Below are 6,000 nucleotides of genomic sequence, written 5' to 3' on the forward strand. Positions count from 1 at the left end.
TGCAATGTTTAAGAAAATGTCGCGCTGAGGAAAAAAGGGAATGTACAACATCTGAAATTAGTACAGAAAAGAAACACAGGTCAACAGTTGTGTTCTAGCTCAATCAGATCATACAAAACTTCCAAAAAGTGTAAACAAATAATTACTGAATTAGGTAATAAAGATTGAAATGATAATCTCTCTTGAACAAACAACAAAAAAAAAGTCATACTCTCATAAAGCCCTCCAGGGTTTTTATCAATCAGAAATGAATCTTTTAGTTGGCCTCAGGTGTCAGCAGGGCGTTTTATCAGGTGTTTTAACTCTCAGTGAAAGATATGAAGTGTAAGGAGAGGAAGTGAGGAAATGAGGCCCAGGTGGCTTTAAGTGGGAGGAGACTGGAGACGAAAACATTCCCAGGCCCTTTAGGACAAAGCAATCTCCCTCCAGTCAAACCTAACCGAGACTGATAAACTCAGTAGAGTGTGTAAGTGAATTTAGATTCTTGCAAAGGGTGTTTTGCTTCTAGCACGTATAGCCAATGAAAAAAAGTTAAAACCGATATTTATAAAATTCTGTTAGGAGTTGTATGGAGGACGGTGAGAAAACTACAGTCATCCAGAGGTCACAAAAAGTAGAGCCAATTAATGACACGGCTGGCTAATCGACAGGATGACACCAGAAGTACCTTTGCCCTCCCTAAGCAGGAGGTGGAGGTTGAATGTCACACTTGAACTGGAGTCAGTGTGTGCAGGATCACTCTATCAATGACTGCCTCAGGTTACTGAGCGTTGCTACAGACAGAAACATATGTTCTACCCCTTGTACTAAACCAAACACAAAAAAATTAAGTTTAACTTGTGCATCAGGTGTTGAAAATGACAATGAATAATAAGAATAATAGAATTAATAATGAAAATATTGATTAATATAAATAAATATGAAAATACGTATTAAGTAAAACATCTTATTTGTATTATATATTTTTTATTTTTTTTATTCATAATATTATTTTTATTTAAATGTAATATTATATTTATTATTAAATATTGTAGTTATTATTACTATTGTTTTAAATTAAATTATTAAATTAAAATAAATTAATAGGGACCAGAGTAGATGCAAGAGACACTGTTGGTCAATTTGCTTTCACATAATGTTGTCAGTCGTCTAAGAAAATAAAGCAATCGAGGCGTAAAGGTAATAAAGTTCACAGTTCTTTTTCCTGTTCAGCTTGTTATTCTAAATATCTATAAATGTCCCAAATATAAACAATGTACAGAATACAGATGAGTTTAATGAAGGTGAGGGTTCACTCTTTTTCCTAAAACAAATAATTCCCAGAAGCTTTGATTAAACCACTTCAAGCATTATAATAAATTTACTCTCTGTATAATCAACTAACTTTTCTCAATTTTGAGCTATTATAGCTTAATTGGTTAACTGCACTATAAATGGCAATGAGTTTAAATACACTATAAGTTACCACATGGATAAACGTACATTTTAATCTTGACATTGTCAAGCAGTAACAGTTGCCATAACACTGCATGACCTAAAACATTATGATCATATGAGTCTCTCAGAAAAGCACCTGCTGAAACCACATACGAAATATCAGACATTCCACTGTTTTCATACCAGACGAGTCCAACAAACATATCCTGTCCAGTGCACATATGGACATACATATTGCACATGTATATTCTGTTTTTGATACACTGTATTTGATACACTGCCGATTTTGCAGGTTTTCCTACTTACATCTAAACTACAATCTACTACAATCTAAAACAAAAATCCAGAAAATCACAGTGTATGATTTTTAAATAATTAATTTGCATTTTATTGCATGACATACGTATTGGATCACCTACCAACCAGTAAGAATTCCGGCTCGCACAGACCTGTTAGCTTTTCTTTAAGAAGCCCTCCTGTTCTCCACTCATTACCTGTATTAACTGCACCTGTTTGAACTCGTTACCTGTATAAAAGACACCTGTCCACACACTCAATCAAACAGACTCCAACCTCTCCACAATGGCCAAGACCAGAGAGCTGTGTAAGGACATCAGGGATAAAATTGTAGACCTGCACAAGGCTGGGATGGGCTACAGGACAATAGGCAAGCAGCTTGGTGAGAAGGCAACAACGGTTGGCGCAATTATTAGAAAATGGAAGAAGTTCAAGATGACAGTCAATCTCCCTCGGTCTGGGGCACCATGCAAGATCTCACCTCGTGGGGCATCAATGATCATGAGGAAGGTGAGGGATCAGCCCAGAACTACACGGCAGGACCTGGTCAATGACCTGAAGAGAGCTGGGACCACAGTCTCAAAGAAAACCATTAGTAACACACTACGCCATCATGGATTAAAATCCTGCAGCGCACGCAAGGTCCCCCTGCTCAAGCCAGCGCATGTCCAGGCTCGTCTGAAGTTTGCCAATGACCATCTGGATGATCCAGAGGAGGAATGGGAGAAGGTCATGTGGTCTGATGAGACAAAAATAGAGCTTTTTGGTCTAAACTCCACTCGCCGTGTTTGGAGGAAGAAGAAGGATTAGTACAACCCAACCATAAAGCATAGAGGTGGAAACACCATTCTTTGGGGATGCTTTTCTGCAAAGGGGACAGGACGACTGCACCGTATTGAGGGGAGGATGGATGGGGCCATGTATCGCGAGATCTTGGCCAACAACCTCCTTCCCTGAGTAAGAGCATTGAAGATGGGTCGTGGCTGGGTCTTCCAGCATGACAACAACCCGAAACACACAGCCAGGGCAACTAAGGAGTGGCTCCGTAAGAAGCATCTCAAGGTCCTGGAGTGGCCTAGCCAGTCTCCAGACCTGAACCCAATAGAAAATCTTTGTAGGGAGCTGAAAGTCCGTATTGCCCAGCGACAGCCCCGAAACGTGAAGGATCTGGAGAAGGTCTGTATGGAGGAGTGGGCCAAAATCCCTGCTGCAGTGTGTGCAAACCTGGTCAAGAACTACAGGAAATGTATGATCTCTGTAATTGCAAACAAAGGTTTCTGTACCAAATATTAAGTTCTGCTTTTCTGATGTATCAAATACTTATGTCATGCAATAAAATGCAAATTAATTACTTAAAAATCATACAATGTGATTTTCTGGATATTTGTTTTAGATTCTGTCACGTACAGTTGAAGAGTACCTATGATAAAAATGACAGACTTCTACATGCTTTGTGAGAAGGAAAACCTGCAAAATCGGCAGTGTATCAAATACTTGTTCTCCCCACTGTATATCAAAGTGTGCCTTCCATCTGTTGCACCAATTTGAACTCTCAACCCCTTCTTGATCAGCAATTACATTGCAATGATGTGAACAGACCACATGTCTCCCAGTAGTTTCTGTGTCCATTGAGGCAAAAAGAAAGAGAAAGATGCTCTGGAACATTGTAATCATGCAGAGAGCACAACAGAGGGAAAACGTGTGTCCAGTTTACCCTGCGGTCGAAGTGAAACGCAATACTCTGTATATTCTGTTACAATGGCATTCTTTTTTCAATTACTCTTAAATGCTGAGGAGTCCAGGTGACCATGGTTCGGAGTGTGTGTACCGGTGTCATTATTGTTAACTAAAACATAAATATTAGATAACTTAAAAACAAAAATTAGAAATGTTGCTTTGCCAACTAACTTAAAATAGGTTTAAGGTGAAGCACTGAAATGACTAAAACTCAAATAAAAATAAGTTAAATAAAAATAAAAAACAGAACACAGAACAATGTGAAGGACACTGGTAATTTTTTGCCAGGAAAATGGAAAAGATGTGACGCTTACTTTATAATCAAATATAACAGTGTACTTTCAATGACCTTTTCTGTTGACATGATGCCGGTGAATTGCAGAGCTTGTGCAAACATATCTATATGTGATCAGATGCTTACTTAACTGCTGTTTTCTCACATTTTTGTGGTGTGTCTATTTTGGTATTGAGAGGAAAGCGTGCAGCACATATTTACTTATTCATAAACGTCACCCTCAGCAGCGTGGATGGCGTCAGGATGTTTGTTATCAGTATATCGCAAAAAAAGGTATTTCCAACTTATTTTTACTTCTAAGCAAAGAACTAACAATAACTATGCTTTGAGTATTGAATCATGTACAGTCTCTTGTACGTTACATGTGCATGAGTGCGAGCAAAAGCAATAAGTTGCTGGCTGCAGTTCACTTAACGGCCACCGGTATGGCTAATAACAAGGGTTTCTGAATTCTACATTTAGCCCCATAAAGTTACCCAAAATTCTGTCATTTAGAATTTTCTGGAAAACATTCAACCTTTTCATCAAATTTGCATGACATTTGCGTAAAAATATAGTGCTGTATGCTATAATTGTATCCTTAAAACTAAGCAGCTGAAATCAAGGAAGTTGAAATTTACCATCAAACCAACTGCAGCATTGAAATGTGGCTTCACATTTTTCCAATCTGCTTGGACCTTAATTATTATCGCTTGCAGCTATATTTTGATATTGATTTAGACCATACCACACATATCATCCACTAAATATATCTTCTCGTGATGAGCGAGATAAGAAGAGGACAAGCTCTCCATATGGCGCAAATATCCTTTGATGGTCATACGTATGCCACATGTCACTCTTCTATGGAATGAACCAACCGACACAAGCCATGCAGGGCTGAAGCTGAGAGGGGAACGCGGGCCGGTTCTATGAAACCATAATGAGCGTGAAGGAGACATCAACGCGTGTTAATACTAAAGCAAGTTCCTCATCTGTAATGTGGGAAGGGGGTTGATCCTGCCAAGCCACCAAAAAACATTAAGACCAAGTCATAAAGTTGATAAACTCCTAATTAATTTGTCATTATAACTTCCTCATGACTCTGTGCAATGAGTCAAGTACATCTGATATCAGATGTTTATGATGCCACACATCTATTGATTTTGATGAGTGATTGTGACAGCTGAAATCAAAAACTTGAGTTAAGAGGCATCCCGCTGTTTTCTCAAACACAAAAAAACCTTCCTAACCAACGGAGAAATGCTTGCAAGCACACTCACTGTTCTGCTAATAAACTGTAATTAACCTGTTTGCTCATGTCTTGGTTTGGTCCGTCTTAGTCATATGTTCTCATCCAGGTAGTACAGTCTGAAATAAGCCTTTGGTCACCAGAATCAAAGCATGTCTTGACTCTTAAAGAATGTGAACAAAGATGAAAGCAGCTGTAAAGTTTTATGATTCTCACCAAGTGCAGCACGATTCCAACACCATGTGACTCTTACAGCTAATCTCTTACACATAGACCTACAGTGTGTATAACAAGCTATAAAAACAGAAGTTACATTAAATGACAAATTTACTCCAAAATGAAAATTCTGCCATCAATTACTCACGCCTCAAGTTGTTCCAAACTTGTACGACTTTGTTCTTTCAAGAAACACAAAAGAGGAAATTCTGTCTGTTTATTGTCTTCAAAATGTTTAATTTTTAGAAAGACAATCATTCAAGTTTGCAATGACATGACAGTGACAGACCTATCATTTTTGAGTGAACTCTCCCTTTAATGAGTTTTGCACTGTTACAACAACCCTGTCCCAGATTCAGCAGAAGTGAAGGAAATCATCTCGGGTATGTCTCCTGGCTTTGGTCACACCATTAATTTCAAAATATTGTTCTGGATTCCTCTCATGCCTGCTGTGTTTCTTTTACAGTGCATTCAGGAGATTTGCTTTTGTCTGGAATAATAAAAACATATAGCAAAAACTCTCCATAAGCATTTTTCACAATAGTTAGATCACGAAGTTCGCCTTTACACGCAAAATATCAATGAAAAATATTTGTAATAATACAATTCTGCCGTTATTCGTCACTACATAAAAAAACATTACTAGAAAATAGTGATGAACTGGGAAAAATAGATCAAGAACTATACCAGATAATCACAACCCATAGCAGAAAATCCCCCAAACATACCTGCTATATTATTATTTGTATTATTATTATTGTTGTTGTTATATACCTTTGGTTTTCTT

This window comes from Rutilus rutilus, assembly GCF_951802725.1.
Source record: "Rutilus rutilus genome assembly, chromosome: 18".
NCBI lineage: Eukaryota > Metazoa > Chordata > Actinopteri > Cypriniformes > Leuciscidae > Rutilus > Rutilus rutilus.